Below are 24860 nucleotides of genomic sequence, written 5' to 3' on the forward strand. Positions count from 1 at the left end.
TTCCTAGTGTATTAGGTATTTTTACTATGAAAACATGTTGTATTTTGCCACATGACCATTTAGTGTGTGTTCAAATGATCACATGGATTTTATTATTTTTTACCTATTGTTGTTTACATATAATATACATATTGTGACTTATTAGGTTGGTGCAAAAGCAATTGCAGTTTTTGCCCCAATTGCTTTTGAAAGTAATGGCAAAAACGGTGATAACTTTTGTACCAATCTAATAGTTGGTATATGGTGTTGTTCACATCTTCTATGTCCTCATTGACTTTCTGTCTAGTGGTTCTACAGAAAGTGAAGTATTGTAGGCTCCAACCATAATTGTTTATTTGCCTACCTTTTATTCTGTCAGTTTGGTTTTATGCATTTTGGGGATCTGTTCTTAGGTGCTTATGCGTTTATAATTATTATAGCTTCTCAATTGATTGAAACTTTATCACTACATAATGTCATAATGTCTTTGTCACTCAACAATTTTTATTTTAATGTCTATTTTGTCTGATAACACAGTTACTTCAGCTCTCTTTTGAGTACTGTTTGCAATTAATTTTTTTATATATTTGCTTTAACCCTATTTGTATAATTGAATTTAAAGTGAGTCTCTTATAGACTGTGTATAGTTGAATTATGCTTTATTTTAAATCTATTCTGCTAAATTTAAGGAGTTTAGTTTATTTATAATTAATATAATTACCCATAAGGCAGAAGTTAGTCTTGCAATATTACTAAATATTTTTTATATGTGTTATGTCTTACTTGTTCTTTAATTCCTCCCTTGCTGACTTTTTAAATTAAATACATATTTTCTCATGGATCACGTTATACCTTTTTCTATATTTCTTTAGATAATTTCTTGGTTGTTACTATGGAGACAAAAATTAAAATTTTAAATATAATAATCTGATACAGATTAATACAAACTTAAATTTATTAGCATACAAAAATGTTGTTCTTATATATTTTTTCCTAAATTCTATGCAGTCATTTTCACAGATTGCATTTTTATACATAGTTTGCCCATCGACTAAAATTAAGTATTATTGCTTTATGCAGTTGTCTTTTAAATTTGATTTTTAAAATACAAAGAAAAATGCATGTATAATGTCTTTCATTTACCTATGTAGTTATCTTTCCAGTGTTCTTTTTTAAATTTGATTTGAGTTATTGTCTAGTGGTCTTTCTTTCCATCCCACAAGACTCTGTTTAGCATTTGTTGGAGAACAGGCCTTAGAGTAACAAGCTCTTACATTTTATCAGTTGATATCTTTATTTCTTCTTCGTTTTTGAAGGATACTTTGTCCAATATAGAATTCTTTGCTTCCCATATATTTTTCTTTCAGAAATTAGAGTACGTCACCTCACTGCTTTTTGGCTTCCATAGTTTCTGATGCAATTATGTTGTTCATCTTATTGAGAGTCTTTTGTACTAACAATTGCTTCTCTCTTGCTGCTTTCTTGATTTTTTGTCCTTGTTTTCAACAATTTAATAACGATGTGATTCCATGTGGCTCTCTTTAATTTTTTTCCTCCTTGGACTTTGTTCAGCTTCTTATATGTGTAGATTGATGTTTTGCATCTAATTTGATAAATTTGGGTCATTATTCTTTCAAATATCCTGTTTTCTCTTACTTTCTCTCATCCTTCTGGAACTTCATATATGTGAATGTAATTGTGCTTCATGGTGTTCCAAAAGCCTTTTAAGCACTCTTTATTTTTCTTTATTCTTGATTTTTTCTGTTCCGCAGAATGGATTACCTCAAATGACCTACTCAAGTTCACTGATTCCTTTTGTCTGTTTACTCAAATCTGCTGTTGAGCTCCTCTTGTGAATTTTCGTATCAGTTTTACTTTTCAGCTTCAGAATTTTTATTTGGGTAATTTTACAAATTTCTATCCCTTTATTGATATTCTCTATTTGTTGCAATATTACTCTCATACTTTCTCTTAATTCTTGAGGTGTGGTTTCTGGTTCATTTAGCATATTTAAAATAAGTGGTTTAAAATCTTTCTCTAGAAGTTCTAACATTTGGGCTTGTTCAAGCATAAGGCTTTATAATTTATTTTTTCCTATCTATGGACCATCCTTTCTGTCTTTTTTAATCCCTTGCAATTTGGGGTTGAAAATTGGAATTTGGATATTATAATTTGATAACACTGAAAGTCATGTTACTTCTCTTTCTCAGGATCTGTTATTGTTGTTGCTTATTACTGTTGTTGCTCATTTTGTTTAGTTACTTTTTTGAAATAATTCTGTTAAGTCTATATTCTTTGTTGTGTGTGGCTCCTGAATTTTTTGTTCCACTATTTTGGTGGTCAGGTTCATATTGGAGAGAGGTTTTCTTAAATGCCTGGTACCATAAATCTTCCAGTCTTTCCATGAGGCTATGTTTGTTTGTCGTGGCATGCCTTCATCGTTCACTGGGCAGTTTACAGCTTTGCCTTATCTTTCACTTCCTGCTGCCAAAGACTGTCAATATCAGTAGGAAGTGAGAGTAGAGGGTCTTTTTAGATCTTTCCTGAGCATGTGTGTAGCATACTACATTCCTGGAATATGTTAGAGGTTTTCAAACCTCTTAGAGATATCTTATTCCCTAGATGTTTCTTCTGAGCTTTTTGGTTAGTCTATTGTTATCTATAATCCTCAGGCAGCAGCAATTGAGACAACAGCCTGTAAATGTTTTCCACAAATATTCCCCATCCAACCTAGGAAGCAACTTTGGCATTAAGCCAATTTCAAGTTAGGCAACATTATGATAATCCATTTGAGCCAGTATATCCGGGAGCCGCAAGCCAGGTAAAAACAAATAATTAATTATAACTATTTATGAATAAGGTCCGTTAATCTGTGTATCCTACAGGGAATACTGGATTGTGGAACATAGGGCTAGGGTAAGTTAAAATCGCACAAAATTTACTGTTATCACCAAAAATTAGCCTTTTGTAATGAACAAGTGTTTCTAACTGGATTGTAGAGGATAGGGCTAGGGTAAGTTAAAATGGCATGAAGTTGACCGTTATTACCAAAAATTAACCTTTTGTAATGAACAAGTTTTCTTACTGGATTGTAGAGGATAGGGCTGGGGTAAGTTGGAATGCCACAAAGTTGACCGTTATTACCAAAAACTAGCCTTTTGTAATGATCAAGTGTTTCTTTGGGTGGCTGCAAGCCTTTGGTTCATTTCCAGAATTCAGAAAAGTTGATTCTGACAGCTTTCCAGTGTTTAATTGTTTTTGTGGAGGGGAAGAATTTGAAGTTCCTTATCCATCATTTTCACTAACATCCAGTTTTCATTTCTTGGCAGGGAAAATAGTTATAAATCAGGAGAAAAATATATAAGAATATATATTTACTAAAACACTTGCATATATGTTCAGAGGTATGCTACAGACTGAAAGCACAATTTTTTCCTTCCCGTTTCTCTCAGGCAGCAGTGTCTAAGACCACAGCTGACCCTAAAGGACCTCCACAAGTGATCTATTTTTTTTAAACAATTCTCATTCCTGTTTTAATTAAGGAATTTTATTATATTGTTTTAAGGGTCTAGCATAATTTCCTCCTTACAAAATTAATACAAACTCATTATAGATATTCTGCAAGATAGACAAATTTGAAAAGAAATAAAAATAATTATACTGAATAATTAACTATTATTTCTAGTTAAGGACCCTTCTTTGTATACTTCTCTTTACATAATTATGACATTCTTTAGATGGAAGTGTTCATATTGCTTATTTTCACTCAAGGAAGTGTTGGCCGGAGCATTTTTCTATGTTAATAATATCATTTAAATTCCAACTGGCATCTGTATATGATGTAGTATTACATAGCCATTGAAGTGCACTCACCATAAAACAAATTATCTCATATATGATGGTTTTATAACATTTAATCTGTAGGTATAATATAAGCACTTAGTCATTCAGATTTTATTGAATATTTAGAACATCTCCATCATTTTAATTATTAAAATTATCATTGTTATGGGATAGTGTCCTCACAAAATTCACATGTTGAAACCCTAACCTCCAGCACCTCAGAAAATGACTATATTTGGGAAAAGGATCTTTAGAGAAATGATTAAATGAAAATGAGATCAATAGTGTGGACACTAATCTAATATGGCTGGTGTACCTCTCAGAAGAGAAAATCTGGAACTATGTAAAGACATCAGTGACGTGTAGGCATAGAAGAACATCCATAATAGAACACAGCAGGGAGCCATCTATCAGCCCAGGAGAGAGGCCAAGGATAAACCAAACCTGCGAGTACCTGGTCTTGGACATCTAGCCTCCAGAAGTCTGAGAAAACACATTTCTGTTGTTTGAGCTGCTTCTTCTGTGGTAGTTTGTTATAGAAGCCCTAGAAAATGAATACAAGCATTGTGATGTACATTTTGATAATTAGTAGTTCGCTCGTGATGTACAGGGATGACACTTTTTGGAACAAAACTACTACAAATGGCACTTGCTAAAAAATTCAAAATGTGTTTTCATTAAATATATTTCCCATGATGCAACGCTTGATAACAATTACTTCCTGCAGTCCTTCCTGAAGCCCTGTGAGTAAAGCAGAACATCTAATGATTAATTGTGAAAATTATCTATACTGCTGAGCTTTTCCAATATCTGTGTTTACTACCTTTTAAATGCCCAGTGGGTAATATTCTACTTACAAAGATATGAGAAGTGTTTTTGCTAATTGTATTTGGGTAGGGCAAAATGGAACATTATCTTTTTTGGCAAAGTCATTCCAATATACAGACCAAAAAATCCCTCTGTTGCAAGACAAAAGAAAATTTTCTTTTTTTACTTATTTATTTTTGTTCCCCTAGGGTATTAAACATGTTCCGATGTATTTGACCAGTAAAAAGTCAATAGACTTGACCCAACAGCAGATGGGCATCTAGGTTAGAAAGACATCTTACTGAAAAGAGAGTTCAGGTAATCGATTATTTGTGATGGAATTGTGGTGAGGAAGGAAAATATGATAGTCCAAAGGTGATTCTTTTTGAAAGTTGTTATCCTTATCATGTGTGCAGTTATGTCCATATACTTATACATGGTGCATATTTTGATATAAATTACCCCAACATATCTTTGCACCCTGCATGTCACGAAGTTTCAATTTATATTATTAGAAACATTGGGTGCCAGGCACAGCACCGAAGTATTACACATATGTTCTATTCCATTCTCAAAATTTCTCTGTGATACTCTCATATAAGAAATTAAACCAGAGTTCTCACAGTCTACATAACTCCAAAAAATACTCTCATATAAGAAATTAAACCAAAATTCTATACTATTTCTTAATGAAAATGTGATGGTGAATATAAGCCAAGTTGCATATTGCCAACACTATTTGTAATGATAAAACAGTAATAAGAAAAAGAAAAAATATGTCTATGAAATAAATTTATAATGCCCATTTATTTGCACATCATGCAGCTCTAGAGAAACAGATCTATGTGTGTTTTTATGGAGAGGTATATTGGTTTACTTTAAGTTAAACAAGCGGTAAATTAATACATAAAATTGTACTAGTATAAAATTACATACATACACAAAATACATGTACTTACTCATTTTTCCATGAGAGATATATATATATGTATGCATACATGTTTCTCAAACTCTAGTGTGCTTAAGAATTACCTGTAACATGGAGAATAAAACTCTAAAGTAGAATCTAAAAATTTGCACTTCTAAGAATTTCCCAGGTGATGTTAATATTGCTGGTGTTCAGATGTTGGAGTAGAATTGTTATATAAAATGTAGTATGTATGCATGCATCAGATTCAAGCACATATATCTATACACATATACATATACGTGCATGTATGTATAATTATATGAAAGTTTGAACACTAATTAAAAAGTGTAGAAACATACATATGAAACTCAAAGTCGTGCTTAATACAGGAGCGTAGAAACGTGTCTATAAAGGGGACAAGAAAGTCCCTTTTCAACTTAATATACACTGTATTTATGTATTTTATGTATTTATTAATAACTAATTAAATTAAAGCAACATATTTCTGTTGTACTCTTTAATAACATATCAAAGATATGCAAATTAAAACAATGAGATATCACCTCACACCTGTTAGAACAGATATTATCAAAAGGGTGAAAGGTAGCAAATGCCATGGAGATAAGACGTGGATGAAAGGAAACACTTGTACATCATTAGTAGGAGTAAACATTGCTACAGTCATTATAGAAAACAGTATTGTTAAGTATAGTTTCTCAAAACCTTAAAAATAGAACTACTTTATAATCCAGTAATCACACTTCTAGGTATATATCCAAAGCAAATGAAATTGGCATAGCAGAGATACCTGCACTCTCATGTTCATGGCAGCACTATTCACAATAGTCAAGATATGAAAATAATCTAAATATCCATTGGAAGATGAATGGATAAACACAATGTGGCATAGATAGCTAGCTAGCTAGCTAGATAGATGGATAGATAGATATTATCTATCTATCTATATATAGATGTATGTATATATGCAGTGGATTACCATTCAGTCTTAGAAAAAAAAAAAATCCTGCCATTTGAAACAACATAGATGAATCTGGAGGACATTATGCTATGTAAAATAAGACAGGCACAGAAAGACAAATACTTTGCAATCCCACTTACATGTAGAATATAAAAATGACAGACTCATAGAAACAGACAGTAGAATGATGGTTTCCATGGGCTGGGTGGAGGAGGATATGGGGAGATGTTAACTGAGGGGTCCAAAGTTTAAGTCATGCAACATAAATAAATTCTGGAAATTTAATGTGTAACATGGTGACTATACTTAGCAATACTGTAGTGTGTAATTAAAATTTTCTTACAAGTTAGACTTTAAGTGCTCTTACTAAAAAGAGAAAAAGCTTAGTATGTGAGGTGATAGATATGTTAATTAGCTCTATTGTGAATATTATATATATATACACAATATATCAAGTTGTACATCTTACATATAAATTTTTATTGTCAATTTTACCACAATAAAGTGGGGGAGTAATCCTCTAACTTATTTTCACAAACCCCTAATTATCTTATTTTCTGGGAGTATCTTTTATTTAACCCCAGCCTTCTACCAGAATCTGGGGACATCTCTCTTTTGAAGAGTACATTGCCTCCCTTTGTCAGCTTGATAGCCACAATAACTCAAAACTGATTTTTGTTAACAATAGCCATATGACATAGCAACCCAGAGATCCACAAATCTCTCAGTGTAACAGTGTTCTAAAACATGTATTTCCATTTTTTGTACACCAATAATCTTTTCATATCCATCTGTGACTGAGTGACATGATGTGCTGTAGATGTTGTCAACTTACCCTTCTCTGCTAGCTGGTATTCACATATATAAGCAGTATTCAGTATGTGTTAATTAAACGGTAGATGGATGAATGAATGAATGGTTATGGTCTCTATTTGTTCAGAAACTGATAAAAACTCACAATTTACTCACCATGAACTGAAGTGTAATGGAAGCATCAGCATTGTAAAAAACATTATCAGTAACTAAAGTCTATGCTTTTCCAGATTTTCTCAGTATTCACTTATATGTTTCTTTTTTATTATCCCTTCCAGGTACCACATTACATGTAGGTGTCATGCTGCCTTAGACTCCTTTTGATAGTGGCCACTTGTAAGACTTTCCTTGTTTTTGATGAACTTGATAGTTTTGAGGAGTATTAATAAGGCATTTTGTAGGATGTCTCTCCTTTGGGATTTGTCAAGATCTCACCTCTTGACATTCACTTACCTAATTGTTCAATTGATGTAAACTTGTATAGCGGTTTCAAAATTGTAAATCCTTGCCCTCCCCACACAGGGAATCAACTTTATTAACTAGAGTACAATACTTATATACAGTTCCTTTTACCTTTAATCTTGCAGACTCCACTCTTTTACAAAATTAGACCTTTTTTCCTCTCCATTTTAGTAATTCCATATGTTTATAATAACAGATTATTTTATTAAAGTATGGGCTCATCCCTCCATCCTCAGACTTCCTAAATGACTTACAAAATTTCATACATCAAAGTATGCCTAAATATTATAGTAAGTTCTGCACACTTCTATGGATTTTGACAAATGCATGGTGTCATATATCTTCCACTACATTATCATACAGAATAGCTTCAATGCCCTTAAAAGTTTCCTGTGCTCTAGCTATTCTACTCTCTCCACAAACACTTGGCAACCTCTTTAGTATCGATGGTTTTCCACTTTATGTCCTATAAATGAAATCATGCATTATGTAGCCTCTTCAGATCGGGTTCTTTCACTTCAACTATGCATTTAAGATTAGATTAGTCCATGTTTTTGCATGACTTGATAGTTCACTACTTTTTATTGCTGAAAAGTAATCAATTGCATATAAATGTAAGACATTTTGTTTACATATATATCTACTGAAAGTCATATTGGCGACATTCACTTTTGAAACACTACTTTAAAAAGTTATGAATCTTTATGTACAGGTATTTATATGACTATAGGGCTCCTAGGTGATAAAGAAAGCCTAGAAAGGGGTAAGTGAGGAGGAGTTTTCTTCCCCTAGTTTGGATAATATTTTGGCAAATTCCTTTCCCCTGAAGAGTAGGCTTTGTTATAGACATGACTCTGAATATATTTAATAATGACTGTTTCCTCCAGTCCACAAAGAGATCTTTGTTATATCCTCCCATGGAAGTATGGATGTATAGAGGATTCTCCATCCCCTAATACTGTGTCTTCAAGGAACTTCTCCCTCTGGTAAGCAGATCTTGGCTGCAACTCCCTGGATTCTCCTGTGGCTCCACCATTTGGGGGTCATGATTTGCCTGGTGACCTCACTTTTCTGATGAACCAAGAAAATTAATTTGTTTACAGATTTTTCAGCTTTTTATTATGAGAAAAAAGGAGGAATGACTTCCAAGCTCCTTTCATATCAGAGCAGATTCATATTTGTCACATATTTTTCAATAATAACGTTCAGACAGTAAGACTCTGAGACACTCAGTTTTCAGTTTTTTCTCTTTTTTTTTCTAAGAATTTGCCTATAGATTGCCTAAGTCAGGAATCTGACTTTTAATCATTGTACCATATTAATATTACCCAAATTGTTTTCATTTCCAATTTATTTTTAATAGCACATCTGGTTACCATCTAATATTATTATAATTAAACCGCAATTTACTATAATATAATAATTTATATAATTCACCAAAATACTAACAATGTATATCACTGGATAATAAGAATATATATGTGTATGTGAAAATATAAATATATATTTTAGTTATATATATATAGACATTTTTGGATTTACAGGAAAATATGTATTTACTATAACACTTATATATTCACTATTAAGATGGTTCAGATACTTCTGTTGCCTCTCAAGCCTAGTGATCTGTCTTATCAAATGATTCTAAGACTCTAGTAGAACTACTGGGATGGCATGGTAAGCAGATTTTTGGGGACTTACCCTTAAGTTTCTGATTCAGTTCTGGAGAATTTCTATTTCTAGCAAGTTTTCAGTTGATGTTGATGCTGACTTTCAGGAAACCACAATTGGGGAATCATTTTAATATGTTAAAGTACAAGCACCAGTACTTATTACTTATTGAAAGCTCCCTACCTCATTGCAATAGATAGCTTGGCCTAAGAGTCACAGGAAAAAAAATTCTCAACCCCAAGTCCCCACAGTGATAACCAATATGAGCTAATTAGCTTTTTTATGTTGGATGTAGCCGTCCCTTCATATAACTTGCAATGTGTTCTGGGAAAAAGAACACTATAAACATTAAGATCAATGCTATTGACTAAGAATCTCATTATCAAAGCATTTAGCTCGTTATCATTATAGGGGACAAAAGGGTAATCCTTATAACTGAAGTGCTACGAGAGCATTGTTACCTATCGAGTACACACAGGGCCATCATCTGTTCCAGGAGTGAGCGACCACTACTGAATCCAGTCAGAACACAACAAAGTAAACTGTAAATTTGTATATGGGTCAATGTATTCATTCAATATGTTTCTCCAACATGGCTGCCAGACCATAAATTAAAAATTAACCTCTATGACTCATTTTGGTGGCAGTGTACCAAATTTCTTCAAAACCAGCCAAGATTATTAAATGTTATTGTGAAACAACAAGCTTTCAAAACATGAACTGTGAGAATGTAGGTCTTTTGTTCATTCATTATTCATGTAGCAATTGTTTACTAATTTATTGACATGTGCTAAGGAATAAAAATACTAATCCTGCCCTGGATTTCTCCGTAGTGTGAAATAATCCTGGTGTTCTGAGATTGATGCTGATATGAACAAATACGAACAACGGGAATCCATTTTATGTTTGGGAACCTTTATCTTTCTTTAAAAATCTATTTAAATTCCATTTTGATTTGTTAAATTGACACAGTTGGAAAATAATTTTAATTTTACATTTCTATGATAAATACATTTTTGAAAATGCTTCTGAGATGATACAGGGTCATGGCAAGAGAAGTGTAGCTACCAATTCTAAAAGGTCAAGGTTTAAATACCCTGGCATACACAGATGATGCTATAACCCACTTTTGAAAGGAAATGATATCATAATGTTTCTTGGTGAGGCTTGCATCATTTATTTGCTGGTTAGTTACTATTATATAATTATTCATGAGCTATTGCATTATTGAATATACTGTTATTAATATTTTGTCTCTGAAATTTTATAAAGTACTATATTATATAACATTCAACAGTCTTATAAATTGCTGTGTCTACATATATAATATATATATATAAATAAGTGGACAAAGTCAAAATTAATCAAGTGATAGAAAATTAGTTTGCATCTGTTGTGGGTTGAGTGGTGTCTCGTCCTAACCACCCACTTCAGGATCTGATTTTACTTAGAAATAGGGTAATTGCATTTGCAAATTATTTAAAGTGAGGTGGTACTGGAGGAGAGTGGACCTTACTTGTAGTATGACTGGTGTCTTTCTCAAAGGGGGATATTTGGACACAAGAAACATGAAATCCATGTGAAGATAAAGGCAGAGGTTGTGGTGAAGATTTTACAAGCTAAGGAATGTGAATGCTTTCCAGCAAATCACTAGCAGCTAGCAGAGAGGCCTGGGAGAGATGCTTCCTTGCAGCCTTCAGGAGGAACCAACGCTGCCAACACCTTGATCTCAACCTCTAGAGCTATCAGACAATAAATTTCTATTATTTATTTATCTACTTCCAACACCTTGATCTCAACCTCTAGAGCCGTCAGACAATAATTATTTATTTATTTATTTATTTATTTATTTATTTATTTATTTTGAGACAGGGTCTTGCTCTGTTGCCCAAGCTGGGGTGCAGTGCAACTGGCAGGATCACCAATTGCTGCAACCTCCGCCTCCCATAGTCAAGCGATTCTTGTGCCTCAGCCTTCCAAGCAGCTAGGACTACAGGCACATGCCACCACACCCAGCTAATTTTTGTATTTTTCAGTAAAGATGGGGTTTCACTATGTTGGCCAGGCTGGTCTCAAACTCCTCGCCTCAAGTGATCCGCCCACCTCAGCCCCCTAAGGTGATGGGATTACAGGCGTGAGCCACTGTGCCCAGCCAATTTACGTTCTTTAAGACACTTGATATCCTGTATTTTGTTGAGATAAACCGAGCAAACAACAGCAAATCACCAGCAGCTAGGGGAGAGGCCTGGGAAAGATTGTTATTAAATTGTATCGTTTTATTATTTTATGTTACATATAAATTAAAAATACAAGTATATACATTTGGTCCTTTTGAATGCCAGATTTGGTCTAAATATTCTGGTAACCTTGTAAAATGAGGTGAAAAACTTTCCTTTTCTCTATTCTGGACTAATATTTTATTTTTAACCCGAATATTTTATTTTTCTTGAAGATTTGGAAAAATTTTCTTGTAAAAATTTCTAAGACTCTTTCCAATTTTTGTTTTTTTAATCAATCTCTAGATTTTCAGCCTATTGCCAAATCAATATTGACAATTTTTGCTTTGAAACACATCTTTTACATTTTTTCTAGATTAAATTATGTATAGTGTTCTTATATACTTATTTAAGCTTCTCAATATTTCTAGTGATTTATGTTCCTCACCGCCAATGTTTTATTAGAATGTCTCTTTCTAGAACATGATTTAAAAGTTTTGTTTACTCCCGCTTATTTTCTCTCACACTTTGTTTTTCCCTCCTCCATCCTACCTATATAATACTTCTGCTAATTACTATAATGTAGCACCTAATCATTTCAATAAGCGAAAATAGGAAACTAAATGATTATATTTTGAAACCATAGACAAAAATCTCCTGTTTTTAACATATGAGATGATTATGTTTGTGAAAACTAGAAATAAATTCAAAAACATAATACTAGAAATAAAAACATCCCTTAAATTTGTCAAGGTCAAAATATAAATTTTAACAATAAAAATCAATTGCATAATGATTGTAACAAACAATTGGAAAACTAAACTTAAAATATCACTCACAATAGCATTACAAAACAATGAATACTGAGGAATAAACTTAACAAACATTTGCAATATATATACCATGAAAACTACAAGTAATTCTGAGAGAAATTAAGAAAGACCTAAATAATAGACATGTCATTGTGAAAGATTCAATATTTTTAAGATGTTGATTCTCTCAAAGTGGATGTATAGACTTAATGCAACCCTAATCAAATGCCATCTGTCTTTTTTTAAGTTCTGAGCTGATTAGAATATATATGTGTAAATACAAAATACCTAGATAGCCAAAAACATATTCAGAAAGAAGCAATTTAGATGATTTGTACTACCAGATTTAAAGATTTCTTCAGACGTTAAATTTCATAAAGCCCATGGCATAACTGTATAGCAGCATCAAAGAAGTCTGCTGACTCTGTTATTGTTTGTGGTTCTGCTATTTTTTTTTTTAGCTAATCATTCCTTCAGTAGCAATTACATTTAACAAGCTCTTCCTCAGAGAGAGAAAAAGTACTTCTCTCTTTGTACTCCCCCTGCCCTCATTGATCGTTGTATTCTCTTCCAGAGTAATCCAAAATAAGTCAGTCTTAAAATGAGGGAATGAGATGAGAATTTCCAACATATTATGCTTAATCTTAATTATTAACGTTATAGTATTATTTGCAAGTTTCATTATCAAAGTAAGATGCAACTGCAGATTGGTGGATGACCCTGTTCCAATTATTTTTAATAAAATGGCAGAAGGCAGAATCAAAACACACCAAAAACACTAAAATAGCACCATCACATCCAACACACCTTAGACTAGTTAGTTATATTCCCTCGTCCAACTTCCGGAGCTATAGAGGAAGAGATGGACATCCATTTTATCCCTTCTATACAAGAAAGGAGCCAACATTTGTTATACTGTTCAGGGCTACTGGCAAAATTAATATCATGACACACAACAAAGTTGAATTAGTGCCTTAGGGAGTAATTAATGTTTGAGAAAAATTAACTCCAAAACAGTAAGATTTCTTTGTTTTTCCTTTACAAGTTTTTCTTTCATTTGAATGGAAGCTGAAGTAATTGTTAAAGTGGTATTCATTCTTCATTTTGTATGTAAAAATTTTGGACAGAGCATGTGAAATACGAAATTTGAAAAGATTCATTTAAAATATGACTTAAGAAACATATAGCTTCCAAGGAAATGTCACTTTAATTCCATTGAATAATGTCATCAGTACTTGATATACTGTATTTTCTCTTTCAGGGAATTTTGCTGTCTTAGGAATAACTTTGAAGACTCTATTGGATCATTTAAAAAGAGAAAAAAAGTAACGAGTTAACTACCTTAGGGTTAAACCTAAGATTATTTTGAACTTTGGGAAGTGACCCCGTGAGTATGGATCTACAATAAATGAAATGAAATAAGATAAAATAAAGCACAAAAATATATCTAAAACTGTAACTTCTGGCAAAGTGCAATTACTTTGCTTGTACCCTTTGGATTCTCGCTAAAAGCCTGTTTTGCTATAATTACAGAAAGTTTGATTATCTGGCCTTAGTAATCACTAATTATTTAATATTTACTTGTCACTTAGTTATTGTCCAGGCCCTGTACCCTTAAATACTAAGATGAAGAGATACAGACTTTGATTCTAAGCAATGCATCTGAAGAAAGGACATTACATGAGAGGAAGAAGATGTAAGAACAGAATTGAGAATAGCATGTGGCCATCACTAAGGCCATTTTTTTTGAAACCATTTTTATGAAAGAAATTGCAAGAGTTATGGAAATAAGAATGAAGGCCATTTGGAGTAAGGTTTTACCACTATGTAGAACTAGCATATAACATAGTTTAATAATTCATGTTCATAATATCCATGATAAATCATCCACAAAAACATTTACTATTATAATTATTTCTGATGTTAACAACGCATTCTTAAACTATAAGTGGAATATTTCTTACATTATAAGTGAAATATTGTATTTTATTACAATAAACAATTATTACATTTTAAAATAATTTCCAACCATATGTTTGTATATACATATTTTACATTAAATTCTCAAAATGTATCCTGAAAGTTTTCTTATAATAAACTATTTTTAATAAAACCAGTATGTGGCGCACTATTTTACAGTCATAATTACAGAAATTATCTTTTAATATTTGATAGAAATTATTTTTTGCATAAATTACAAAAGTAGAAATTATTTTATACTTCTTTCCCTTTTATACCATTATTTCTTTTCATTTTAACCTATACACACATCGAAACAAACAAATATTACAAGTAATTTGTCACACAAAAACACAAATTATGTGATTGATATGTCACTCATGAATCAGCCATCCACATTTCAATATTGTTGTGTGCATAAATTACATTTTTTGTTTGTTTGTTTGTTTTCAGATGGAGTCTCACTCTGTCACTAGGCTGGAGTGCAGTGGCACTATCTAGGCTCACTGCAACCTCCGCCTCAAGCAATCCTCCTGCCTCAGCCTCCCGAGTAGCTGGGACTACAGGCACGTGCCACCACGCCCAGCGAATTTTTTGTATTTTCAGTAGAGATGGGGTTTCGCCATGTTGGCCAGGATGGTCTTGATCTCTTGACCTGGTGATCCGCCCACCTCAGCCTTCCAAAGTGCTGGGATTATAGGCATGAGCCACCGCGCCCAACCATAAATTACATTCTTGTCTTTACCATAGCTGCCCAAGATGAATTTTTTCATCACAGTGTATTACACTTTGCTTTTATTACTCCTGATTATATGACATTAACTTCCCTTGAATCCATATAGCAACTAATATATTTTCATGTTTTTATAATATGTTAGCAGAATGATATATCATAATGATTCATATAATATTGATGTTTTGCATTGTTTATTTGCCATTTATAGGTAATACTGTGGTAAATATCCTAGTACATAGTGTTTCATGTGTCTGGATTTCTCCCTTAGGTTGAACTGGAAGAAACAAAGATAACAGCTTTGAATATTTGTATGATTATGTTACACATCTTTTATTTTATATTTTAAGTTTTTTTAATCAAACATTGTATCAAGTATTAGAGTCTTATCAGCAATTTTTCTAGGGTCATTCATTCTTACACTTATTCAGCACATTTATTTGACGATTCATTCCACTCTTATTAATAGCACCATCACAATTTAAACCAGATTCACATTTTTAAACTAGATTACTTTTAGGTTGTGAAGGGTACATTGCTATAGTTTTGCCTTTTTTTAATGCTGGCAAGTTTTGACTACTTTTGTCAAATATCATTTCAACTTTGTGCAAATATATTTGATAAATTCACTATCTCTTTATCTCTGTTTATCTACCTAATTGCTAGAAATAGTTTTGCATATATTGGTAGCAATATTTTAATTTTATTTACAGAATTTCTGAAAGTGTCTAAATTACAACTCAGGAAAAATTAGAAATTTTTAAAAAGCCATCAAATGAGATAAAGTAGGTGAAATTATTTGCAAAATATAAAGTAAAGTCAATGTATTGTTATTCATATTTATCTTCTGATGATCTTCATAAAATTAGTTTAAGTTTAAGGAATTTACTTGTATTGTGCTGTAATAAAAATAGAAGCCTATAGCTTAGAGTGATTAAGTTACAGATCCAAGAACTTGAAGAATAATAATTAAGCTAATGAATCTAATCCCAAAACGACATTCATTAACTAATATCCTATTGGAACAAAAAAAGCCTTTGCAGTAGAATATAAAAGTAGGCCCTAAAAAAGCATAAGGAATTAGTATTAAATATGCAACAACTTTCTAATTATTAGAAAGGACAAACTGCTTTGAGCTTTAAAAACCCACATTCTTGGATAGTTGGGTAACCAAGGGGGTACTAGAAATTGACAATGTGCATTTACTGAGCAGTGTATTTTGAACAGTTATATCTCTAAGCTTTAATTCTCAGCGTGTTTGTTTGTTTGTTTCATTTTGTTTTTTTGAGAGGGAGTCTCCCTCTGTTCCCAAGGTTGGAATGCAGTGGTGCCATCTAGGCTCACTGCAACCTCTGCCTCCCAAGTCCAAGAAATTCTGCCCCAGCTTTCTGAGTAGCCAAGAGTACAGGCATGTGCCACCACACATAGCTATTTATTTATTTATTTATTTATTTATTTATTTATTTATTTATTTGTATTTTTAGTAGGGATGAGGCTTCACTATGTTGCCAAGGCTTGTCTCGAACTCCTGACTTCAAATGGTCCTCCCATCTTGGCCTCTCAAAGTTATTTCTCAGTTTTTGAAAATCATTCTCAAATCTATAATATCCTCTCCTATCCAATATATATATATCAGAATGAATTTAGCAGATTTTGGAATGTAAGCTTTTCCCATCGAGAATATTAACCAGACCCATGGTAGGCATTTTATAAAATTTGCTACCTAATTCATAATATACTCTGAGCATGAAACTTGGTCATGCTTCATATTAAATAATTTAAAGCCAGAATATTGGAATTTCAATTACAATTTTGTCATTTGTGAGCTTACTTTAACCCCAGTTAGCCTTAGTTAATTTTAGTTTAGCAACAACAATAGAAGAGCTATTGGGCATCTGCTGTGTTCAGGACTTTGCTGGTACATTTTTTGGGATGAAATTTAAGGATATTACCATGTAGATAAACATTTTGAATAGCAATGTGGTGAGTATGAGGGTAAGAGAAGCGTTTTCATTTTCACAACCCGAGGGAATTCAAGAAAGCTTCCTGAAAAGGTGATTTCCGATATGAATGTAAAAGATAAACTGGGAGTTAGATAAATAATAGAAAGTAGAAGGATATCTAAGTAGAGAGAAATGTGCAAAACATAGAAATATAAAATTCAATTTTAGGGGTTTTTTTTTGTTTTTTTTGTTTGTTTGTTTGTTTGTTTTTTGAGACAGGGTCTCCCTCCTGTCCTCCAGGCTGGAGTACAGCAGTGTAATCTCTGCTTACTGCAGCCTCAACTTCCCAAGCTCAGGTGATCCTCCCACCTCAGTCTCCCACCTCAGTCCCATCCTTAACTGGGACTAAAGGTGTGCACCAGCACGCCTGACTAATTTGTTGTATTTTTAGTAGAGACAGGGTCTTGCTATGTTGCCCAGGCTGGTCTTAAACTCCTGGGCTCAAGCAATCCTCCTGCCTCAGCCTCCCAAAGTGCCTGGGATTACAGGCGTGAGCCAGCAGCTGGCCGATCATAGATTTAATGCAGAAAATGGAAAGTCAGTTGATATAAGTGAAGTGTAGAGCAGAGAAGCTTGTCTGAAGATGATGAAGAGGAATTCAGGGGTATGTTGAAAGTAATTCAGGCTTTTTTTCCCACACTTTAGGAAGACTTTGTGGAATTGTAGGCTGGAGAGTGGTATGCAAAGCGGCTTGTTAGGTGGATTGCTCTGGTATTTGTGCTTTTACAAATACAAAAATTGAAGATATAAATAATACTTGAGATATTGGATTAGTAGCTTGCTAAAAATATAAGACATCCTTAAGCTTGGGTAACATTAGTAGATATTAAAAAACTGGAGTGTTCTGGGAAATATACAGGAAGTAAACGTAAGACCGCCATATCTTACAACTGCTATAAGTGATAATTAGGAATAGAAAGCATTCCCTGGTTTCCAGCCTGTGGTCTGAATGGACAGTGATGTCAACCACATGAAGGGAAATACTGATGGAGGAATCCATGCGATGTTTGGAAGAATATAGTAATCTGATTCAGATGTGTTAGGTTTCAAAAAGTCTAAAGAATATTCTAGTGGATATATTATCTTTAAAATTAGGAGAGAGGTATATATATACACACACGTATATATATATATATATATATATATATATATATATATATATATATAAAAATAATTGCAACTGTCATTTAATTAGACATTGTGGTCAAATACCTTTCTAATTATTTTTCACCCACACCCATGTATTTTATCTTTGTGAAACCCTCACAGTGACTCTGGGCTAGGCCTTGTGATTTGTTTTGGCCAGTGGGATGTAGTAGACATCACACAATCAGAGGTTTGAAAAAAATCAGTGTGCATGTTTTTATTTGTAGTCCTTGCCTCCACCATCACCATGGGAAGGACACACCTACAATAGTGGAATGCTCCTAGCAGGAGTCCCATGGAAGAGCCAAGCTGCCCCTAAGGTCTCAGCCAAGGCCATCTCAGATCAACTAAAGGCAGCTGATGTTAAGACATCTGGATGAACCCAGGCAAGATCAGCAAGCTGTCTAGATAACCACCTCAGAGTATTAGCAATAAACACTTATTTTTATAAGCCACTGAGGTTTGGTGGTTGTTTGCAGCACCACAAAATTGTATTGTAGCAAATGTTAATTATTATTATTCTCCTTATGGCTTTTGTTTTTCCAGTTTACTGCTTGAAATTGAAAAAGAGTAACAGATTGGTGTGAAATCTATAGGGTCTCAAGACATACTATAGTAGAATGTGATAACCTGTACTGTTTAAAATAAATCCTTACCTCCCTATATCATTCAGCATTCCTGCAGAAAATAAATGACACATTTAAAAGGACAGTTTAAACAAAAGATAATAATATAGAAAAATAATAATATAGAAAAAAATATAGGCAGGTTTGAAGGAACCAACAAGGAAAAGTGAGGCGCATGGAATAGTAATACCAGGAAGCTGTTAGCACCCGTGGACCTGAAGGTGGAAGAGGTGGAGTTGTTGTAGAAATAGGACCAATAGCCAATTGGAGGAACTGAGGACTTGAGGTGGGCCAAACTGTGATCCGATCCAGATGGACAAAGATGGTGCATTTCCTGATTCTTTATTCTCTGCTCTCAGCAGGAAGATACTATGTAGAATTTGATTAGGGTATAGGAGGCAAACATTAAATGGGGGAAGATGGCTAATGAAAATGTCTAGCAAAGTCCACAACCTCTTTCCTCTATACCTACTTTTGCCTTTTTTCTACATGAAAAATCTGAAGCCCTAACACAAGCCCCCCATTGGAGTACAGAATGATATTAATTCAGTGACATCACCACCTGAACATGTTAGCCCTTACTAGTGCTCTTCATAAAAGATGGCAATCGAAACTGAGGACAAAAGAAATAGATGACACACGATATACAACTTTTAGAGTCCTTGAGTCCTGTTTCTACAACAATCAGTAATGTTTTGTTTTTAACTTGTGCATTTACAAGTAATTAGATATCAGTAATATCAGCAATGGGTTATAGAATATTTACCATTTTGCATGTAATAACATAGAAAAGAAGAAATATTTCTATTTTATCAAGTTCCTCAGTTTGAATATTGCATTCAAGGCCAACAGGTATTAACAGATGCTCTCAACTGTGTCTCTCAGTAATATTACATCTATCTATCTATCTATCTATCTATCTATCTATCTATCTATCTATCTTCACATATACAAATACACATGCATCTTGTGTGTCTATGTGTGTGTATGTGTGTATATCTATTCTTGTGTATATATATTTCTTATATATGTATGTTTTACATATATATTTCTTGTATATGTGGGGTGTGTATATGTGTGTGTATGCAAGAAATCTACAAAAACCAAATATATAGAAATATTCTTACAGGTTGAAATTCTTTGATTTATCTCTATGTATTATTTAAATACAATAGAGAGAAGTACAAATAAAAATATTTTACTTGCATTTCAATAAGTTTAAATTCTTGGATGGAAGAAAAGCATACAAACCTTGAAATAAAACAATAAAGAAAATTATATTATTGATCTGTTTGAATAATTTTTAAATAAGGATTTTACTGCCTTCCCAGTTTTAACTTGTCTTGAAGATTTTGTAAAAAAATGAATCTTCCTGTTTTACATAATAATAAAACTTAAAAGTTAGTATGGCTTTCATCTTCAAAACCTTTTATAAATGGCTGCAAATATTGCTTTAGCATTAATTTAATCTGTGAAAGTACCCACTAGAGAACACCCATTATTCCTGATTTATGTCAATTTTATTAGCTCCAGTTACAAGAACACACATATAACACTCTTTTAAACCAGGCTTTCTAACCCCTGTAAACTGTAAGTACAATCTCGATTTATCTGTTGGTATAAACTTGATATCTACTCTACTCTGGAAGTCTTAATTTAATGAGCTATAAGAAACCACAGGCGATGAGAAAGTGTTTCTTGACCAAGAGTTCATCAGATCTCTGGACTTGTTGAGAGAGCTGTGCCTAGAAGCAATATATATATAGATTTTTCATTGAGGTGACTGAGCCATTTTCAGTTAGAGACTAGTATATCAGCCAAATAGAAATATTCATATAACATGCCAATATTTTTTTCTGACTACTCTTTTATTTTGCTTTCCTTCCCCTAACAAACAATAACACATTAAGACCTGGAGCAATAACTCTTAGCAGAGGTCCTTCTCTGCCTATTAACTCTCCCGCAGATCTTCTTGCAAAGGGACATTAAGATTTCAAGTTGAGACTTCACACTGCCTACATTCAAATGTGAGATCCCGAATTAATAGTGATGCAATTTGAGCTTGGTTCAGTAACCTCTCTGTACCTCAGGGTTCTCATTTAAAAGGATGACTAGTAACATTGCTTTATACTTAATATTACTGAAATGGAGAAAGAATTTGCCCAGCACGTGGAAATTCCTAGGCTTTCAATTAACGTTTGCTCTTAATAATTATTAGAATTATTAAAGTTATTTTATAAGTGTTATGTTTCTTTTTTTTTTTTTTTGAGTCTCACTCTGTCACCCAGGCTGGAGTGCACTGGGGTGATCTCGGCTCACTGCAGCCTCCACCTCCTGGGTTCAGGTGATTCTCCTGCCTCAGCCTCCCAAGTAGCTGAGACTACAGGTGCCTCCCACCACACCAGGCTAATTTTTGTATTTTTTTTAGTAGAGACGGGGTTTCACCATGTTGGCCAGGTTGGTTTCGAACTCCTGACCTCAAGTGATCCTCCCACTTCAGACTCCCAAAGTGCTGGGATTATAGGCATGAGCCACCATACCCAGCCAAGTGTTACATTTCTAAACATAAACCTGACACTTAATGGCAATTCAATAAATATTCATGGAATAAATGAATGAAAAATTAAAGAATAAGGACTCATACAACCCGTATATAAAGCCCTCTGCTATCTCTCTGTTGTCTACCAAGGGCAGACTGGAATGCGCTCCACATCCGCATCTCTGACGCCTTTCTGCTGCCCTCTACCAGGCGCACGCTATGCTTTGCCTAGGGAGACTGTCCAGTGCTATCCTAACATGGGTTCCTCTTGTGTTTTCCTCCTTCACATTGCAAACTGCTTCTCATCCTTTTAGAATCAGCTCAGTTATGACCCCACTGGAAAAGTCTTTCTTCATTTCTTCTGGTAATGGTATTTATCACCTCCTCAAGGCCTGAGAGATGGCCACCTAGTGCTGTTGTTATATCCCATACTGTCTGCCTGGATGGTTTCCCAGTCAACCCAACCATTCTTGACAATGACTATTTCAAACTCTGCGATCCTGTTACCCTTCGACCACCAACGCTCCATACAAGTTTCTTATATTTTCACCAGATAATCCTGACACATACTTCAGAGTCAAAATAGTCTCCAACAGAAAAGAACTTTTGTCTTTTCCCCACCAAATCTGTAACTTAAAGACATCTCTTCCATCCCCTTGATCTAGCTAACCATTCTCTCAGATCCTATTCCATGCTAAGTGAAGGTTTCAGAAGGCTCTACCTTTGTCCCCAGTGCTCAAAGTCCATAAATAATTTTTCATTTTACTTAAAGTAAATATGTCACTGATCATGTTAGTAACATCACGTCAGAGCAAGCCATATTTTCCTTAGCTGACTCTGGCCTGGTCAGTCCCACTAGTGGAGGAGAGTGACATACAGTTGCAGTCAGAATGGGTTTGAAAGAACAAAGAAAAGAAAAATAATGCAATACATAAGTGTGCTGATATATATTTGGAAGGCCTTGAGAAAGTAAACTCACCTGCCATATTTTTTATTTGTCAAATGCGAGGTACCATTTGAAAACAAACTTACAAGTTTGTGTGACTTACTGTGTCGCGGCTCTTTCTGTTGCTTGTTGTCAGCAGTGAACATTTTTGCACACATTATCCATTTAACCCTTATGAGAAGCCTATGAGTTAGCCTATAATTCATCTCAATTGTATAGGTTTTATTCTGAAACGTCCACCATATGGGGAAGCCTGGTCTAGAATCCATGCATACTGAACCCAGGGTACAGTTCCTTAAACACCAAATTGTTATTTGATGTTGGAAAATTTTAATTGTGTCAGAACGACTTAGGCATAGGGCATGTGTTTGTTAGCAGAACCCGTTTAAGCCAGGTTAAGTAAATGGAGATGACATAGCAAGGATATAGGGGGATCTCATTAAAACCCAGAGCAGGAAGTGCTTCAAAGCTTCAGGAAGGGTTTGAATTGGGGACTGAATTGTTATCAGGAAGCAATCGGCTCCTCTCAGCACCCTGTCTCTGCCTCTGCATCTCTGAGTCTCTCTCGTGCTCTCTTTTCCTGAGGTAGCCAGGATTCTAAACATTCCCCCAAAGACGCCAATCCCCTGGTTATTTAATTAAACATGAACCTAAGCATTGCTATAAAAGCATTAATATAATTAAGATCAGGGACCATAAAATGACATTATCCTGAATATCAGATGGCCCCAGTCTAATCACATGAGCTCATAAGAGCAGAGGAGGATTTCTTTCTGGACCTAATAGGAGAGATGCAGCTGCAGGAGAGAGCAAAGAACAGAAGAGGCAGAAGGGGAAGTGAGAAAGATGTGAATCGTGAAAAACATTCGACCCACTGTTGCTGACTTTGAATAAGAAGGAAAAAAGCCACGGTTCAAGGAAAGTAATTAGCTTTTAAAAGCTAAGAGGGATCCCTGGTTAACAGCCAGCGAGCCAGCAGGGGCTCCAGTCCTGCGATCACATGGAATTGAATTCTGCCAACCACTTGAATGAGCTTGGACATGGATGCTTCCCAGAGCCTCCAAAAAGGAGTGCAGCCCTGCCAGCGTCTGGATGTCAGCCCAGTGAGACCCATGTCAGCCTCCTGACCCACAGCACGGGGAATTGTAATTGTATGCTTTTCTTATCCACCTAATTTGTGGTCATTTGCAACAGCAGCAATAGAAAACTAACACGTTTGTATCCTTTTAACTATGCATCTCCCATATTTGTGCATTTTATAATTTTTTCTCTAAATACAGGTTCCCTCATCTTTTTTTGTGTATTCCATTCGGACAGTCTCTGACTTTGCCTGCAGTCCTGAGTCACATGAGCCTTTCATCTAGTCTGGAACCTATGATTAATTAAACCCATCTCCATCTTTCACTTCCAAATTTCTAAGTGAGGGAAAATCAAATTTTGCCAACCCAATCACTGAGTTAAATCCCCCTGGTCAAGACACCAATTTCTATCTAGTCACATGGAAAAGAGTCATGGAGAATGTTGACAGCTCATTCCAAGACTTGGAAGGTCAGGTTCCTGAAGAGGGTCAATGCAAAGAGGCTAAGATGTCAGGGAGGGAAGGAAGCCCATCTGCAGTAGAGATACTAAGAAGACTTAAATTGCACGGTATAAATTCAAACTGATGACAATGTAGAACAGATTAAGATGCTGAGAAAAAGACATGTGGGAAGGAATAGGACTGTATTTTTTTCCCCAAATAACAGTTAGGTTTACATCTATTTTCTAAATGCAGGGGGGACTAAAATCAACACCAGACCCTCATTAATGCAAATATAGGGGTTAATTATGAGTCTTTTGTGCAAGTATGTGAGGTTGTGCTAAATGTATACAAGTATGTATTGATCACTTAATTTTGCTGTTCATCAATTTTTCCCCATTTTTCCAACCTTACAGGCTCAGCAAAATAAAATGGCAAGAGGCGCAATTAAAAACACAACCAGCTGAGATTAAGCTCTGCAAAGATTAGTTATGGCACAGGTTTTATTTAATGTTGTAGAATAGTGACCTGGGGAAATAAAAATGCATCCATTTGAGAAACTATTGACAAAACAAGAATAGAAATGCAACAAAAATCAAAGTGCAAAAGTGGATCTGGAAAATTGCCTTCTGTGCAACTCGAGTAAACACTGACTTCATAAACCCAAATGTCCAGCTCTTTTATGTAAAACTTCCCCTTCAGTGAAGTTAGGGTGCCTGGCAATGCACGAGGTCAGTATGACTTTCGCTGGATAGGCAGACACTGAGCAGACATTTATGAATCCAATTTTTCATTTTTTGACTCTTCACCATCTATTGAAAACCCACGTTCTGAGGCCCACTTTCTGTGACCTCTTTCTCAGCATTCTTGGACATATTCCTCTTAGAAGGGTGCATG

The 24860-nt window shown here is 34.3% G+C and overlaps 1 long non-coding RNA gene across 1 annotated transcript in view; it reads left to right on the forward strand.

Annotated features, from left to right (window-relative positions):
- The window catches only part of LOC108587392, a 29970-nt gene extending 16203 nt beyond the window's left edge, over positions 1 to 13767 (forward strand). The window contains exons 2-4 of the long non-coding RNA XR_002524049.2: positions 4839 to 4947; positions 8681 to 8779; positions 13754 to 13767. This is a non-coding gene — a long non-coding RNA (uncharacterized LOC108587392). The remainder of the gene's footprint in view (positions 1 to 4838; positions 4948 to 8680; positions 8780 to 13753) is intronic.
- The last annotated feature ends 11093 nt before the right edge of the window (positions 13768 to 24860 follow it).

This window comes from Papio anubis, chromosome 8, assembly GCF_008728515.1.
Source record: "Papio anubis isolate 15944 chromosome 8, Panubis1.0, whole genome shotgun sequence".
Lineage (NCBI taxonomy): Eukaryota > Metazoa > Chordata > Mammalia > Primates > Cercopithecidae > Papio > Papio anubis.